This window comes from Tamandua tetradactyla, chromosome 4 (assembly GCF_023851605.1).
Source record: "Tamandua tetradactyla isolate mTamTet1 chromosome 4, mTamTet1.pri, whole genome shotgun sequence".
In the NCBI taxonomy this organism is placed as follows: Eukaryota; Metazoa; Chordata; class Mammalia; order Pilosa; family Myrmecophagidae; genus Tamandua; species Tamandua tetradactyla.
The window spans coordinates 71,325,479-71,345,229 of record NC_135330.1 but is presented as its reverse complement, the minus strand read 5'-3'; the positions used below and the strand labels follow the sequence as shown (position 1 = coordinate 71,345,229).

The 19,751-nt window shown below is 37.0% G+C and overlaps 1 non-coding gene across 1 annotated transcript; it reads left to right on the top strand.

Annotated features, from left to right (window-relative positions):
* The first annotated feature begins 5,643 nt into the window (after nt 1-5,643).
* On the top strand, nt 5,644-5,755 carry LOC143681933 (U6 spliceosomal RNA). Its single transcript, XR_013174969.1, has one exon. It is a non-coding gene; the product is annotated as a U6 spliceosomal RNA (small nuclear RNA).
* Nucleotides 5,756-19,751: the final 13,996 nt, after the last annotated feature.

Here is a 19,751-nt window from a genome sequence, read left to right as displayed (position 1 = left end):
AGACATAATTAAGGAATACACAGGATTTTAAAGTTTTGGTTGGGCTCTTTTTAATACAATTTTATTGATATATATTCCCTTACCATATAATCATTCAAAGTATGCAATCAATGGCTCACAGTATCATCATATGGCTGTGTATTCTTCACCACAATCAATTTTAGAATACCTTAATTTCAAAAAAAAAAAGAAAATATAACACCCAAGAATATCCCATACACTTATTCTCCCCTATTATTTATTTGTCTTCATATTCTTGCTCATCTGCCTATACACTGGATAAAGGGAGTGTTAGTCACAAGGTTTTCACAATCACATGGTCACACCATAAAAGCTACATAGTTATACACTCATCATCAAGAATCAAAGCTACTGGATTGCAGTTCAACAGTTTCAGGTATTTCTTCCCAGTTATTCTAATACTCTAGACTATATAATGCATAAGAATAACCTTCAGAATGACCTCTTGACTCTATTTGAAATCTCTTGGCCACTGAAACTTCATTCTGATTAATTTATTTTCCCTTTTTGGTCAAGAAGACTTTCTCAACACCATGATGTCAAGTCCAAGCTCATCTCCAAGAGTGCTGTCCTACATTGTCAGAGAGATTTACATTCTTGGGACTCATGACCCATGTACTTGGGAGGACAGTGAGTTTACCTACACAGTTGGCTTAGAGAGAAAGGCCATGTCTGAGCAACAAAAGAGGTTCTCTGGGGGGTGATTCTTAGGCATAATTATAAGTAGGCTTAGTTTTGCCTTTGCAGAAATATGTTTTTTAAAGGCAAGCCCCAACATCAATGGCATGGCTTATCAAATTGATAGTCCCTAATGCTTGTGAGGATATCAGGTATTCCCTAGGTGGGGAAGTTTGAAATTTCTTTTTTTCCCCAGTCCTTCAAGGGAGCTTTGCAAATACTTTTTTATTTTATGCCAAATTACTCTGGGTTGTATTGGGGTACTTCATTAGCCTGTCAAAATAACAAGATCTTGTTCCTTATTCAAGGTTCCATATTGTGATGGTTAGGTTCATGTGTCAACCTGGCCAGGTGATAGTGCCCAGATGTTTGGTCAAGAAAGCAAAATCATCAGCACATTGATTGCATTTATGGCTGATTACATCTGCAGTTGGCTAGGCAGAGTATCTCCTGCAATGAATAATGTTTAATCTAATCAGTTGAATGCTTAAAAGGAGAAGTCAGAAGAGAGAATCTCTCTATTTCAACCAGTCAGCCTTTTCTGGAGAATTCATTGAAGACCTTCATTGGAGTTGTCAGCTTGAAGCCTGCCCTATGGAATTTGGACTCATACATCTCCCACAGTTGAGAGACAGAGACACTTTTATAAAATTTCATATTTACAGATATCTCTTGTTAGTTCTGTTTACCTAGAGAACACTGACTAATACATATGTAATTATGTTGTTTGAATAAACTGACCATGCAGATTAAATTAGATAGTGTGCTAGAGAAAATATAAATGCTGTGCCAAATAAACATCTTTTCCTTTGGTCTCGCACAGAATTGATCTTTCAAAATACAGTCAGTATCATCCTTTACCTTGTATTCTGATTTACCTTAGTCCTGACCAGATCAGCTTTATTCATATTTCTAATTGAAGTCTGATCTCTTTCTCAGCTTCTTTAACAGTTGTTGTATGGAGTAATGCAGATGTACAGGGCTGCAGAAATCAAACTCTGAGCCTCAGGTGCACATAGATGCCCAAAGTTCCAGGATATGACTAAGTTATATACAAAGATCTCAGCATCTCAGAATTTAGAAATAACAGTTAAAACTCAGGAATAGATGTGACTCTCTAAGAGCTTACAATCTATGAACCTTTACAATAAGCCTTACCAAACGTTCTGTACTCCTTAATTATCAATTACCCAATCTCTGCCCATGTTCTATTATATGATAACCTATGCTGTTGAATTCAGTTCTCAGAGTTTTCACATTATAGTTAATCTACATTAGTGAGGCCTTAAGATACCTGTCTTTTTGTTTCTGGCTTTTTTCACTAAACATATCCTCAAGGTTCATTCACCTGGTTGCAGTCCTCATAACTTCATTCTTTCTTGCAACTGCTCAGTGTTCCCTTGTATGTATATACCTCAGTTTGCCCTTCTGTTCATCAGTCGATGTACCTTTGGGCCACCTTCACCCATTGCCAATTGTGAATACTGTTGCCATAAAAATCAGTGTGCAAATGTCCATTTGTTTCAGTTCCTCCAAGTATAGACCTAATAATGGGGGACTGTAGGATCATATGGGAACCCTCTATTTAGCCTCTTTTGGAACCACCACACTGCCCTCCAGAGGGGCTACACTATTCTACTTCCCTATCAACAGTGAATAGGTACATCTCTCTCTCTCCACATTTTCTCCAGCACTCATATCTTTCTGTTTATTTTTTTTAAACAGTTTTATTCATACACCATGCAATCCTTCCTAAGTAAACAATCAATGGCTCCCAGTATAATCACATAGTTATGCATTCACCACCACAATCTATATGAGAACATTTCCATTTCTTCCACAAAGAAAGAATAAACAGAAAAAAGAAAAAGGAAAAGGATGAAAAATAAAAAGGAGAAACAACAATAACAATTCCATACCTCTCCTGTTTTGGTTTGCTAAAGCTGCCCAAATATAATATACCAGAAATGGAATGGCTTTTAAAAAGGGAATTTGTTGAGTTGCAAGTTTACAATTCTAAGGCTGTGAAAATGTTCAAATTAAGGCATCCAGAGAAAGATGCCTTGACTTAAGAAAGGGTAAATGATATTCAGGGTTTCTCTGTCAGCTGGGAAGGCATATGGTGATGCCTGCTAGCTTTCTTTCCTGGCTTCTTGTTTCAGACAGCTTCCCCAGTGGTGTTTTCTTTCTGTGTCTCCAAACATATCTCTTTGTGTTGGCATCTGATTTCCTTGATTAGTTTATTCTGGAGATTATTCCCTCTCTTTAACCTAGGGTTTCCTTGTTCTTTGGCTTTGTTCTCTGTTTGTTTCTTGACATCCAGTTCAACTTATTTTAGACCTCTAGCTTAGCTTATTTAACGCATCAGAAATTTTCAGTTCTTGTTTTTCTGGATCTATTCCATTTATATTTTCCGAGAAAAGACAGGCCCATGACTCAAGAAGAGGGTGAAATCAATATCAAGCTTCCCTGAGGACCCTGCAGGCTTCCAGTCTTTCCTATGAGGCCTCTTGAATCTCTGTTTTCCCATGTATGCAGAATAAAGAATAAATAAAAGAATAAAGAATAAAATATCTAGAAATAAATTTAACTGAGGATAAAGAAAGACTTGCATACTGAAAACAACAAAACACTTCTGAAAGAAATAAAGACTTTCTAAATGCAAGATATGTCACATTCATGGATTAGAAGAGTTAACATTGTTAATATGTCAATATCACTAAAACCAATAAACAAATTCAATGCAATCCCTATTAAAATTTTAGCAGTGTTTTTTGTACAAAAGGAAAAAATAGATCCTCAAATGTAAATGGAACTGCAAGAGTCCCAAATAACCAAAACAATTTTGAAAAAGAACAGATTTGGAGGATTCACAGTTCTTGATTTCAAACTGTACCGCACAAAGATCAATGAACAGAATAGAAACAAAATAGTTAAATAGTTATTATAAATAGTTGTGACCAAATGAGTTTTGATAAGGGTGCTGAGTATGTGCAGTGGGGAAAGAATAGTCTCTTTAACAAATGGTGTTGGGAAACCTGGATATATATATGCAGTTAACCCCCTACATCATACTATATTGAAAATTTAACTCAAAATGGATCAAGGACCTACCTAAACAAAAAAGCTAAAACTATAAAAGTCTTAGAAGATAACATAGTGGCTGTATTCATTTGCTCAAGTTGCAGGAATGTAATATACCAGAAATGGAACAGCCTTTAAAAAGGGAATTTATTAAGTTGTAAGTTTACAATTCTATGGCCAAGAAAATGTTCAAAGTAAGGCACCCACAACTTCAACTCAAGAAAGGCTGACACCATCCAGAACATCTCTCTTAGCTGGGAAGGTATGTGGTGATGTCTGCTAGCTTTTTCTCCTGGCTTGTCATTTCATAAGACTTCCCTGGGAGTGTTTTCCTTCTGCATCTCCAAAGTTCTCTGACTGTCTTGGCTCTGAAGATTTTTCCAAAATAGTTCCCTTTTACAGGACTCCAAAAAGCTACCCACCTTGAATGGATGGAGACACATGTCCATGGAAACCACCTAATCAAAATGCCCCAGCTGCAATTAGGTGGGTCATGTCTCCATGGAAATAACTTAATCAAAAGATCCCACCCAACAATATTGAATGAGGATTAATGAACATGGCTTTTCTGGGGCACACAACACTTTTAAACTGGCACAGGGGCATATCTTCATGATCTGGGATTCAGCAATGGATTCTTAGATATGACACCAAATGCATGAGCAACAAAAGAAACAATGGATAAATTTTATTTCATCAAATTTAAAGCTTTTTGTGCACTGAAGGAAATTATAAACAATGTGGAAATGACAACATATAGAATGAGCAAAAAAGTTTCAAATATATATCAGATAAGGGTTTAATATCCAGAATTATATAAAGAACTCCTACAATTCAGTAACAAAAAGAAAAACAACATGATTAGTAAATGGGCAAGGACTTGAATGGACATTTCTCCAAAGAAGATATACAAATGGCCAAGAAACACATGAAAAGATGTGCAACATCATTAGCCATTAGGGAATGCAAATTAAAACAATGAGATATCACTTCATACCCACAAGGATGGCTTTTTTTTTTAATGGAAAATAACAGGTTTTGGAGAGAATGCAGAAAAGTTCTAACTATAGTGAATTGCTGGTGGGAATGTAAAATGGTTAAGCCACTGTCTGAATCAGCAACATGGCATCCCTTCAAGAGTTAGATATAGAATTGCCATTTGACCCAGCCATCTTACTTCTAGGTATGTACCCAAATGAGTGAACAAAGTAATAAGCAGACTCTTCTACACCAATGTTTCTAACAGCAGTATTAACACTAGCCAAAAGCTGGAATCAACCCAAATGCTTATCAACAGATTAATGAATTTTAAAATGTGGTATATTGTAAACACTGGAATATTATTTGCCATAAGAAAAAATGAAGTTAATGAGACAAACTACAACATGGAAGAACTTTGAAATTCAGTTAAACAAGCAAGACACATGTAGTAGTTAGATTCAGTTGGTAACTTGGCCAGGTGAAGGCATCTAGTTCTGTTGCTGTGGACATGAGCCAATGGTAAGTGAACCTCATCTGTTGCTTATAACATCTGCAGTTGGCTAGGAGGTGTGCCTGCTGCAATGAATGATGTTTGATTTAATTGGCTGGTGCTTAAATGAAAGAGGGCAACGTAGCACAGCCCAAGCAGCTTAGCATACCTCATTTCAGCACTGGCAGCTCAGCCCAGGCCTTTGGAGATACAGAAAGAAATCACCCCAGGGAAAGTTGGTGGAACCCAGAAGCTGCAGAGAAGGCCAGCAGAGACCATCCTGTGCCTTCCCATGTAAGAAAGAACCTCAGTTGAAAGTTAGCTGCCTTTCCTCTGAAGAACTAACAAAATAAATCCCCTTTCATTAAAAGCCAATCCATCTCTGGTTTGTTGCATTCTGGCAGCCAGCAAACTAGAACAACACATAAGGACAAAAGTTGTATGATAGCATGGCCCCTGTGCAAGGAAGACACACAAATTCGTGAAGCATTCCATATTTAAAAAAAAAAAAATTGTATGATGTCACTTATTAAGAGATGACTAGAATATACCCAGAGTACTGAATGTGGGGACACGAATGAAGATTTGCACACTGGTGTTTGTGGCAGTAGTGTTTGTGATTTACAATGCATGAAAGTGGCCTATGGGTACAACAATGGAGGAAGGAAGGGGGAACTGTGGTATATACATACAGTCCAACTACTAAGTAGCTGCAAGAAGGAATGAAGTTGTGAGGCATGCAACTAGGTGAATGAGCCTTAAGTACTGTATGTTGAATGAAATGTCAGGAACAAAAAGACAAATATTATCATGCCTCACTCAAGTGGACTAACTATATAGTATAAAAGCTCAGTGGATTGAAGTCGAGAGCATGGGTTATCAGGTTGGGGCTTATTGTAAAGGGTCCTAGTTTGTAAACTCTTTTATAACAACATGTCTATTCAGGAGTTGTAACTGTTATTTCTAAATTCTGAGATACTGAGTTGTTTGCATCTAACCAGGTCATTCCCAGAAACTTTGGGTATTTATGTGACGCTTGAGACTCAGAGTTAGAGCTCTGGAGCTAGGAAAGTCAGCAGTACCCCATACAGGAATTATTTAAAAAGTTGAAAAAGGGATCAGACTTCAACTAGAGGTATGGATGAAACTGATCTGGATAGGACTAAGATAAATCAGAAAACAGCATAAAGGAAGAAAAGGTCCATATTTTAAAACTTCAACTTCTGTGAGGAAGAGATGTTTATTTGGTGCAAAACTTATATTTTGGGTAGTACATTACCTAATATAACTTGTATGGTCAGTTTAGTTAACACTATAAGTACATGGAATCTTGAATAGGGCATGAGATCTTGTTGGTTTGTCCATGTTAGTATGATGCCCTGATATATCCCAGAGTAATTTGGGCAGTAAATAAATATGTATTTGCAAGGTCCCCTTGGGGGAGTGGGGAAAAAAGAGGAAAGATTCAACTTACCCATTTGGAGAATTCCTGATATTTTCTCAAGCAGTGGGGACAACCAAAGCAATAGGCTGAGCCCTTGATCTTGGGGTTCACCTCTGTTCTGGTTTGCTAGCTGCTGGAATGTGACACACCAGAGATGAATTGGCTTTTAATAAAAGGGGATTTATTTTGTTGGTTCTTCAGAGGAAAGGCAGCTAACTTTCCACTGAGGTTCTTTCTTACGTGGAAGGCACAAGATGGTCTCTACTGGTCTTCTCTCCAGGCCCCTGGGTTCCAACAACTTTCCCCGGGGTGACTTCTTTCTGCATCTCCAAAGGCCTGGGGTGAGCTGCTAGTGCTGAGATGAGGAATGCCGAGCTGCTTGGCTGTGCAACATTGCGCTCTCTCATTTATGCACCAGCCAATTAAGTCAAACGTCACTCATTGCAGCAGACACGCCTCCTAGCTGACTGCAGATGTAATTGGCAACAGATGAGGTTCACGTACCATTGGCTTATGTCCACAGCAACAAGACTAGGTATGCTCACCTGGCCAAGTTGACAACTGAATCTAACTAACACAACCTCTATGATACTTTCTCCTGCAAAGGATAAGTTAACTTACTTATAATTATGCCTAAGAGTCACCCCCAGAGAATCTCTTTTGTTGCTCAGATGTGGTCTCTCTCTAAACCAACTCAGCAGGTGAATTCACTGCCCCCCACCCCTATGTGGGACATGACTCCCAGGGGTGTAAATGTCCCTGGCAATGTGGGACAGAACTCCTGGGATTTGCCAGGATCTGGCATCATGGGATTGAGAAAGCTTTCTTGATCAAAAGGAGGAAGAAAGAAATGAGACAAAATAAAGTTTCAGTGGCTGAGAGATTTCAAATAGAATCAATAGTTATCCTGGATGTTATTCTTATGCATTATATAGATATTCCTTTTTAGTTTATGGTGTATTAGAGTGGCTGGAGGTAAGTACCTGAAACCATTGAGCTGTGTTCCAGTAGCCTTGATTCTTGAAGGCTATTGTACAATGATATATATAGCTTTTACAATGTGACTGTGTGATTGTGAAAAACTTGTTTCTGATGCTCCTTTCATCCAGGGTATGGACAGATGAGTAAAAAAATGTGGATAATAAATAAATAATAGGGGAGAGGAGGGATAAAAAAAATTGAATAAACTAAAATGCTAGTGGCCAATGAGAAAGAATGGTAAAGGTTATGGAATTTATGAGTTTTTTTCTTTTTATTTATTTTTCTGTAGTGATGCAAATGTTCTAAAAATGATAATGGTGATGAATATATAACTTGATGATACTGAGAGCCACTGATTGTACACCATGTCTCAATTGTATGTGTATGAACATTTGTCAATAAAAACATTTAAAACAAGAGATGACTAAAAATAGCAACTCACAGAGATAGAAAGAGGTTAGAGGTTATTGGGGGAGGGGAGGATGGAGGAGTGGAGAAGGGGGAATGAAAAAAACAAAAATAAATGATCCTATTATGTGTCATTCTTAGCACCAAGTTTGGGGTATATCAGGCTCACAAAAATGTTATCTTCCTTTCTCTCTTTAACAGAAGAGACACATGGATATGTAATTGGGATTCTGGAGGATTCTATTATCCACATGAATGGATGTAGAAAGTCACAGAATCATAGACTGCTGAAGGGACAGCTCTTATAGATTGCTTGATTCACACAGGAGATCCTGTCCCAAAACCAAATCTTCACTTTTAGGTGGCGTCCCTTCAATCTTTTTGTTTGTTTGTTTTAATATAAATGTGTGGTTTTTTAATTTTTAAAATATTTTTATTGACAAAATATAACATCATACAAACACGAACATTCTTATCATATGAACATTCCATTCTTGGTATATAATCAGTGACTCACAATATCATCACATAATTGCATATTCATCACCATGATCATTTCTTAGAATATTTGCATCACTCCAGAAAAAGAAATAAAAAGAAAAAAGAAAAAAATGTATACATACCATACTCCTTGCCCCTCCTTCTCTTTGACCACTAGTATTTCCATCTACCCAGTATATTTTAATCTTTGCTCCCTCTATTTTTTCTGTACCCCTTACCACTCCCTTTCATTAATCACCAGTATTTCAATCTACTTAATTTATCTTAACCTTTGCTCCCCCTATTATTTATTTATTTTTAATTCATGTGTTTTACTCATCTGTCCATACCATAGATAAAAGGAGCATCGGGGTAGGCAACAGTGGCTCAGTGGCAGAGTTCTCATCTGCCATACACAGAGACCCGGGTTCAATTCCCAGTGCTTACCCATGTAGGAAAAAAAAAGGGTATCAGACACAAGGTTTTCATAATCACACAGTCACATTGCGAAAGCTACATCATTAGACAATCATATTCAAGAAAAATGGCTACTGGAACACAGCTCTACAGTTTCAGACACTTCCCTCCAGCCTTTCTAATATACCTTTAACTAAAAGGGGGATATCTATATAATGTGTAAGAATAACCTCCAGGATAACCTCTTGACTGTTTGAAAAATCTCAGCCACTGATACTTTATTTTGTCTCATTTCTTTCTTCCCCCTTTCGGTTGAGAAGGTTTTCTCAATCCCTTGATGCTTAGTCTCAGCTCATATTAGGATTTCTGTCCCACATTGCCAGGGAGGTTTACACTCCTGGGAGTCATGTCCACGTAGAGAGGGGGAGGGCAGTGAGTTTGCTTGCTCTGTTGGCTGAGACAGAGATAACCCACATCTGAGCAACAAAAAAATGTTCTCTGGGGGTTACTCTTAGACTTAATTTTAAGTAGGCATAGCCTATCCTTTGCAGGGATAAGTTTCATATGAACAAACCCCAAGATTGAGGGCTTGGCCTATTGAGTTGGTTGTCCCCACTGCTTCCTAGAATATCAGGAATTCTCCAAATGGGGAATTTGAATTTTCTCCCTTTCTTGCCATTCCTCCAAGGGGACTTTGTAAATACTTTTTTATTCACTGTTCAGATCACTCTGGGATTTATTAGGGCATCACACTGGACAAACCTACAAAATCTCATGCCCTATGCAATGTTCCACATACTTATGGTATTCAATTGACCTGTCCATATAAGTTATATTAGGAAATGCACTAGTCAAAATATGTTTTATATCAAATAAACATTTTTTGCTTTAGTTTCATACAGAGGTTGAAGTTTTAAAATATGAATGACCATCTATTTTCAACACCCTGCAATACTGACATTCCTTTGTTTTTCCTCATGCAAAAACATTTTTTAATTTGTACATTTAGTCACTATCATTGTACACTCTAGGCATTCCTGGATTATACCATCTTTATCATCCATTTTTCCTTCTGGCTTCATATGTGCCCCCGCCCTCCTCCTTCTATCCTTCTCACATTCAGCTTCATTCAGTGTGCTTACATTATTGTGCTACAATCAGGTAGTATTGGGCTATCCATTTCTGAATTTTTACAATCAGTCCTATTGCACAATCTGTATCCCTTCAGCTCCAATGACCCAATATCTACCCTATTTCTATCTCCTAATGACCTCTGTTCTTAACTGAAATTCTTCAGGTTCATTCATTAATATTAGTTCTTATCAGTGAGACCATACAGTATTTATCCTTTTGTTTCTGGCTAATCTCACTCAGCATAATGTCCTCTAGGTCCATCCACATTGTTACATGCTTCATGTCTTTATTCTGCCTTACAGCTGTGTAATATTCCATAGCATGTATGTACCACAGCTTTTTTAGCCACCCATTTGTTGATGGACATTTGGGCTGCTTCTGTCTCTTGTGAATTGTAAATAATGCTGCTATAAACATTGGTGTGCAAATGTCCATTTGTGTCCTTGCCCTTATATCCTCTGAACAGATACCTAGCAATGGTATTGCCAGATCATATAGAATTGTGTTTTTTAATTAATTATTTAGCTTAAAAATTAAATAAGGCATGTATTAAATATGCTAAAAATTCTAATAATCAGGTTATTTTAACTTCTCAAAAGAAATAAGCTTGTAACTTTCATCTAGGGAAGGAATCTCAAACCAGAATAACATGATTTAGTAAATATATTACTTGTGTCAAAAAAATTCAAAAGTATTACTTCTAAAAAGAAGGACTTAGGATCTAGAGTGAGAAGACTTACTTCTTGCACTGTGGATGTTTTTGCATGTGCATTCATTTTTTGATTTGAAAAACAGGATAAGGATATATGGTAGTTGTCTTTAAAATGCTGATTGAAGGAGTGGGGATCCCATGATCTAGCTAGAGAAGAGGCAGGTAAACATCAAGGATCCAGGAGAATCCTCTAACAGTGGAAAGTGAGCAAAAGTGGCTGTAGGGGCTTGTACTACCATGAATCTTAGCCAGAGATTCTTACATGGCAGTTGGTCCAAAACACTGGTTTGTTTGTGCATTAGAGAGGTTGGGGGGAAATGTGAAAAGCAAAATTACTCAACGTTATCTGGCTGAAAAAGTTAGGGAATGACTCTTCCTTTAGAATAGGCTCTTTTGCCCTGAAGAGACAAACTGTTTTTCTCCTAAACATATGATGATCTAAGGAAGCAGCCTAAAATGAGGTTAGGCAATCCATCACATGACCACAGAAACACAAGCTCAGACTCTCATTTGACAAAATGGAAATTCTGAAGCGCTGGTATTTACTTCACAAAGGAACCAGCAAAGGCAAAATAGACAGGGATAAAGGTTTAATGCTTTAAAGCAGGCAATTCCAATACTGTTATTTAAAAGTCATTCAAAGCATAGAATTATAGAATTGAAAAGAATATTAAAAGGCCACTGAGCCCCTCATTTTACAGATGAGGAAACAGGGACCCAGACTGGTGAAGAAACTTAATCTAGGTCTCACCGAGAAGCACTAGTATTTGAATTCACCTTTCCCCTATTGGTGTTGTACTACAGTACTTTCTTTCTTAGATTAATTATATCTAGTTATGACATTTTTGCCCCATTCTAGGCCAATGCCCTCTTTCAAAAATGATTTTATGTGTATCATTCCCCTCTATTAAATGTAAAAAGTATAAATCTATTGTGAAGAAATCATGTATCTTTACTTGGGAAAAATGTTTTATAGACGTGTAAAATATATAAAGACACTTCCATCATGAAACGCGTGGGAAAGTGATGATTGTGTCCCAGATCTTTCAGCTCCAAGGTTATGGGAATAGACAAGGTGGTGTGGAAAGGCAGTATCACATTGAAACACTTATATCACATGCACATGCACTCACACACATACACACCAAGCATACACACAATGACAGATCACACCTGTTCAAAGGAATGATAAAGAGATTGTAAGAGAAAGGATAAATTAAAGAGCCTTATTTGATTCATTTCAAAATATTGGTGATAATAACTCTGTAGCTATTTGCTGGTCATTCAAATTCATTCAACAAGAATTTACTGTGTGCTTTTGGTTTCCTGAGGACTAAGGATTCAAACAGGAAAAGACAGTCCCTCACTTGAGTGCACAGTATAGGGGAGGAGATAAATAAGTAGAGAAGAAAAGCAAGTTTAGTGTTACATGCTAATATTGTAGTTAATTGGACATTTGATTTTTTTTCTTTTTCGTTCTTGTTAGTGGTGGTTTTTTTGGCATGGGCAGGCTCCAGGAATCGAAACTGGGTCTCCAGTGTGGCAGGTAAGAATTCTGCCACTGAGCCACCATTGCACTGCCCTGGACAGTTGATTTTTAGAAAGCAATGATTTTATTTATTTATTTATTTATTCCTGCATGGGCAGGCACCAGGAATCAAACCCAGGTCTCCGGTATGGTAGGCAAGAAGTCTGCCTGCTGAGCCACTGTGGCCCACCCAAAAGCAAAGATTTTAAAAAGGCTTGTAGTTGACCAGTTCTTCAATTTTCCAGTTTCTAAAACATTTAAGAATATTTTATTTCTGTCCATTCCCCAATGAATTTTACACTGAGAAACTTTATTTAGTTGCATAAGGAATATTACTGGTTCTCTACATAATTAGATGACTTAAATATATACAAGTGAGTCTAACTAGTTTATCTGAAGTGTTAGTTTATGCTTTTGAACACTGATGGAACCATGGAAGGGAATGAGTCACAATTGTTAGATATTAAGATTGTGTGGCTATTAATTTACTCTTAGATAACTAATAAGTTAACTCTCTGTTGTTTTATGTTTTTTTATACGGCACCCAACCTTAAAACTTCTGCATGCAGAAAACATAAGCTTCAAACCACTCCATTCTTATTATATACATTTTTTAAAGTAAAAAATTTGCTAAATTTGAAAAAAAATTTAAAAAGAAATATTCAAACACCTTCAACTTAGTTTCACAAAATTATTTCTAAATGTGTGATTTCTATTTACATCTTTCATTACTTCAGCGATCATTGTTCATAAATTGTATTAAGTTTTGAGAAAAATGGTTTTCCCTTTTTAAAAAGAGCTAACAATTAACAGTAGTCATGAAAAATTAAAAAAAGCTGGTTAGATAAATTTTTATGGCAGTGTTAAATGTAGATTTAACTGTGAAGGAATATAGTTTCCCTGAATCTTCATTTAATATATTGTCATTTATTTTGGGTTGGAATAAAAATGTTAGCATGGACTCTATCAATCCAGAATGACACATATAAGTCAGTAGAAATGCTAACATTGTAATAACTGACCTATAAGTGTCTGGCAGGCACTTTATTACCTTGAAAAATTACTGAATAAGTTTTCTGAAAAATAGCAGTAATAATAATATACAAGCAGAAGTCTACTTTTAAGGTTTTAAATTTTAAGGTATCAGAGGGGTTTAACTATAGATATGTGAATAAACATATCCTACTAAGAATGAAAGAATAACTTGAAATTTTATCTTCCTAAAACTATTTAAAAAATATTTCCTTCCAAAGCTTATTCAGTAATGAGTGAACTATATGCTAAATGAGGCAAAAAAAACTCAAAGGGTTAGAAAAATTGGTCTTTATTTTCCATTGAGAATTATTGTTAATAGATAGTATATCAAATGAAAGGATAAGTGGTTGTCTTTGTCAAAACTGAGAACTATACAGGTGGAATGGTAAATTCTTATCAGTGGTTAGAGGGATGATATGGGATGGATAATTGAAAATTCTGGATAGCTGTCCAATCTTAATTAGCTTTTAACTGCATGCACCCTCAGTTATTACCATAAGTCTGGCTGTAGGAAATAAATGCTTATGGTACATGTTAAATTTTATATGTGGATGCAACAGGGCCATAAGAAAGTTTTCTCTCTAGATTATATTCAGAGTTACATTAATAGGTGGGCAGAAGATCTAGTTTATACGTACTAAAACATTATTGGAAATGTAATGCATTAGAGAAAAATGTATTTACCAAGATTACTCTCAGGAATTAAGGTAGAAAGCCATAGTCTGATAATCCTTTTGAGAGGAGGCATGAGACCCCAAATGGACATGCTCTAATAATAACAGTTGCTAAATAGCCTCCTAAGCAGGGCAAGTCCAATTAAGTGCTTTTGTTTTGCTTATAGTGGGCAAGTATGGGGCAAGAGCTATTCTCCTTCTCACTTTCCATGCAGTCTAATGGGGTGCCAAGTAAAATAGCCTGTCCAGTGGTTCACATGCCCTTGGTCCACGTCTGAGGGTGCTATTCAGTCCTTGCAGAATTGCCTTTAGGTAATAATGCTTTAGTGTCATGTCAAGCTATAAGAAAGACATGCATAAAGCACACTATTCCATTGTAGGGATGAAGTTAAGAGGAAAGGATCCTTTTCATAAGAGTGACAGGTCTTTTTGGAAACTTCTGCTTCATTTTTATCAGAGGACATTATACAACTAGCAACTAAGCTTATTTTCCCCTTTGCTAGGAAGCTTAAGAGACAGATCTGCCATACAATTCTTGAAATTGTATCAGCTTACAGCATGCATTCTTTTCTTCCTACTATAGCTTTTATTTTCTTACTCAGTTGTTCTTTTTCATCTGTATTAGCTCAACTTTTACTTCAATCTTCTATATTATGAACATTTAGGAAAGTTAACATGATTTCTTTGTAACGCTAGTTTGAGCTCCCATACTTAGCATCCCATACCTTCCTTTTTCTTGGTTTATTCCCTCATTTTGGTAGAATAGCCCCATCACATAGCTTCCTGAGAAACAGCAAATGAGAAGTAATTTTCTGAGACCTTGCTTATTTGAAATAATCTTTATTCTATTCTCAAGTAATCGAGAAATTATGATTTTGATTACTGAATTACTATAGAGATATTCCTTTTTGCTTTCTGGTATATTGGAGTAGACAGAGGGTAATACCTGAAATCTCTAAATTGTAATCCAGCTGCCTTGATCTCTGATAATGATAGTATATCCTTTATCTTGTGCCCCTATGATTATAAAAACCTTGTGACTACCTTCATTTGAACCTATTTATCCACTTTTTCAACTTTAGGGTCTTGTAATCACTAAAGATAGCCCCTAATGTTTTTTAATGAAGGGTCTTGAGCCAGCCCAGAACTAACCAGCCTCAAGACCAAAGTTATCTTAACTGAGACTGGATCAACCTAAAATGGGCCTGCATGACACGCGCAGTAGCTTAGATTTTAACCTACAAGTCATCTCTCCCTCATCATAATGCTAAAAAATCATGCTCATCATCATATTAGGGCCACCATTTTCTTACATATATTCCATGATTAAGCATGTAATCAATCTGCACGTGCTCAATAATTAGATCACCTCTAATTCATCACCTGGGGCCACTGTGCTGTTATCATAACACCTGCCCATCTTTTAATTCTATAAAACTATCAGAATTACTGCAGTTTGAGGAGACAGATTTTGGGGCTGCTAGGCTATCTGATTTTCTCCTATGCACCTAGTAATACATTTTTTTTCTCTCTTTGAAACCCCGATGTCTCAGGAACTGGTCATCTGAGCACATTGAGCAAAAGAATCCACAGCCTTTGTCCAGTAACACTCATGCTTGGTAGTCTGGTTGGGCATAGGAAATTCTCTTTTTATATTTATTGGGAAGAAAAAGTGGCATCCTTTGTTTCATTATTTGTTTCCATAGTTTAGCTGCTCTAATGCCAAATTACTTAACAATTTTAATAAACCAGAGCAGTGAACTCTGAACCACAGTTTCCTGTGCCTTATTACTAAATAGTACATACAAATTAATACTGTATGAAAGCAAACTTTCACGCTCTTCATTTTTTCCAAAACACTTAGATCCCTATTTTCTCTTAGATTGTTTGCATAACTTCCTTACTCTTTTCCCTTTTATAAACTATCACGTGACAAGATGGCTTATACTGTAGTTTACAGGACAATATTGCTTACTCTTATATGGTGCTTTCCCTCCTCAGTTTATTTCATTCATTCAATAAGCATCTCTGCTTTTCTCAATTCCCCATTACATTTCTTTCTTTTCTTTCTTGCCACTCTTCCTTCTTTCCTCCCTATGGGAAAATCCAATATGAAAAACTGCATTTACCCAAAAGACAAATCAGGGGCATAATTACTCCCTTTGAGCCTGCAGGGCAGACCCAACTTCCTGCATCTGCATTCCAAAGACAATTCCCTCCTTTACCAAGGACAGCTGTGGTATTCTATTTAAAGGTAGTTTTTGAAAATTTTAAGGGTAAAAAGCAGATTAAGAACTAGGAAGAGTAATCAGTTAAATAACATTTCAAAGGTTGGTGAGAACAGGGTGTGGTAACAGATATTTAATTAACCTCTCTAAACCTCAAGTATCTCCCTGACATTCAGGTTTCTTTTATCCCCCCTTCCTTTTACTCTCTCATTACCTTCATGTAAATGCCACTTTCTCTACTTCTTTCTCTCTTTGTCTTCTTTCTCCCTTCATTACTATATGTCCACCACACAGACTTGAAATAGTCTGCATTTACATATTTGCCACATTTTATTTATTCTTTACTTTTAGTTATATAACATGTCAACTTTTGTCAACATGTCTCTTTTTGACACCAAAAAAAGTGCTTTTTACTGCTAAATGGTCTTCAATTTAATTTTCTTTTGTGGAACAGGAGAGGTAGATAGAAAAGTTATTTAAAGTTTGCTTAAAATGGCAAACTCCTCAAGTATAATTTAAATATTCAATTTAAATGTGGGTGGACACAAACAAAGGATGAAAAAGCAGCCAGAGACTAGTTAGAACAGAAGCCTTAACACCCCCAGGCTTGAAGACACAGGAGGAGAGAGCTTTTATGTGAAGCCAGAGAGGGCAGTAGCTGTGTGGGTAGAACTACATGATGGGAGCTGTGGCCTTAAGTAGAGGAATACAGGCACTGCCAAACCGTACTCAAACAGGGAGGGAGCTGGGATATAAATACCCCAGTTACCCCCTCATCCCATCCTCTAATTATCTGCTAGTGCCTCAGGTTGACTGAATTCAACCAGAAACTAGAAGGAAGTTAGTCCAGATGCTGCAGTCCTTAGAGGTCAGCCTCCCAGGGCCCAGAGCTGGGCAGAGAAGGATGGAGAATAGATTCAGAGAACAACCAGCACAGAGTGTTAGAAAAAATGGCACTGCAATCATGGAAATATCTCTACCATCTGCAGGCCAAGATCACCTCATTTTACCTAATGGACTTGTCTCTGGCACTGAGAACGAGCACCCAGTGTAGTAGGATGAACAGCATCCCCATTTTTCCTCTGATGTCCCCCATGATCCATTTAGCCTATTATTTCCAGATTCATTTTCTGAACATAGCTTTCAGCATTCCTCTTCACTGATGAAACCATCTGTGGCTCCCCACTACCTAAAATTCAGTCTCTCTTTAGAACCTATTTTCTACCAAATGTTACTTATTTAATTTAAAAAACATTTATGAACTATGGTTTTGTTCTATGCACGGAAGATGTGGGAGTAAATGAGTCAAAGACTATGTCCTCATGGGGCTTATATACTAGTGGAAGAATCCATAAAACAAAGAAAAATAAATATATAATGTCATGTAGAAATGCATCTGTGAAGGAAGGAAAACAGGTAAAGGGAAGAGACAGGAAGTGCTGTTTAATGTGGACAGGGCAGGCTTCTCTGAGAATATATTTAAGCTATGTCTTGAATAAGCGAGAGTGCCAATCATACCGTATCAGTGGGAAGATCATTCTAGGCAGAGGAAATGCAGGTACAAAGTTCCTGAGATGCAAAGAAGCCTGATTTGTTCTAGGAACAATGAGGATAGTGTGGTTAGAGCACAGTAATCAAAGAGAAAAGTCATAGAAGGTAAAGTCAGAGAAAGAGGCCAGAACAAATAGGACTTTGTGGACCAGGTTAAGGACTTTGGATTTTATTGTGAACATGATGGGAAGCACCAGAGAGTTTTAAACAAGAAGTCTTACATGATTTATGTATTTTTAAAAACACCTCTAGATGCAGTATGAACAACTAACAGCAGTAAAGCAAGATTGGAAGAAGATTATTACAGAAATCTAGACCTGAGATGAGAGTGACTGACTAGGATGGAAGTGGAGATGAGAAAAGGTAGGGTTCTGGATATATTTTGGAGAATCCAGCAAAAGGCTTATTGATAGATGAACTATGGAATGTGAGGGAGAGGTGTTTAGGATGTCTCCTAGTTTTAGTCTGAGCAACTGATGAATCTGGTGCTAATAACTAAGATTAAGTAAACTTGGGGAAGGGAATGAAGAGTTCTGTTTTGGACATCTTTGGGGATTAAATCATGTACTCCACAAATGACATGCTCAAGTCTTAAGCCATATTTCTGTGGGTGTGAACCCATTTATAAAGAGGTATTTTGAAGATATCAGTTAAGGTATGGACTCAATCTGTGAATAGGAGTGTTCTAGTTTGCTAGCTGCCAGAATGCAATATACCAGAAATGGAATGGCTTTTTTTTTTTTTTTAACTTTTTTTATTAATTAAAAAAAAATTAACAAACATCTAAATATCATTCCATTCTACATATACAATCAGTAATTCTTAATATCATCACGTAGTTGCATATTCATCATTTCTTAGTACATTTGCATCGATTTAGAAAAAGAAATAAAGACAACAGAAAAAGAAATAAAATGATAATAGAGAAAAAAAAACTATACGTACCATACCCCTTACCCCTCGCTTTCATTTACCACTATTTCAAACTGAATTTATTTTAACATTTGTTCCCCCTATTATTTATTTTTATTCCATATGTTCTACTCTTCTGTTGATATAGTAGCTAAAAGGAGCATCAGACATAAGGTTTTCACATTCACAGAGTCTCATTGTGAAAGCTATATCATTGTTCAATCATCATCAAGAAACATGGCTACTGGAACCCAGCACTACATTTTCAGGCAATTCCCTCCAGCCTCTCCACTACATCTTGAACAACAAGGTGCTATCTACTTAACGCGTAAGAATAACCTCCAGGATAACCTCTGGGCTCTGTTTGGAATCTCTCAGCCATTGACACTTTGTCTCATTTCACTCTTCCCCCTATTGGTCGAGAAGGTTCTCTCAATCCCTTGATGTTAATTCTCAGCTCATTCTAGGGTTTTTCTCAGTCCTTTGATGCTGAGTCTCAGCTCATTCCAGGATCTTTGTCCCAGTTGCCAGGAAGGTCCACACCCCTGGGGGTCATGTCCCACGCAGAGAGGGGGAGGGTGGTGAGACTGCTCATCATATTGGCTGGAGAGAGAAGCCACATCTGAGCAACGAAAGAGGCTCTCTTGGGAGTGACTCTTAGGCCTAAATTTTAAGTAAACTTGACCTATCCTTTGTGGGGTTAAGTTTCATGTTAACAAACCCCAAGACTGGGGGCTCAGCCCACAGGGAATAGCTTTTAACAAGGGGAATTTAATAAGGTGCTAGTTTACAGTTCTAAGGCCAAGAAAATGTCCCAATCAAAACAAGTCTATAGAAATGTCCAATTTAAGGCATCCAGGGAAAGGTACCTTGGTTCAAGAAGACCGACAATGTTCAATGTTCCTCTCTCAGCTGGTAGGGCACATGGCGAAGATGGCAGTGTGTACTGGCTTTCACGTGGCTCTACCAAATGGGACTCTCTCCAAAATGTTT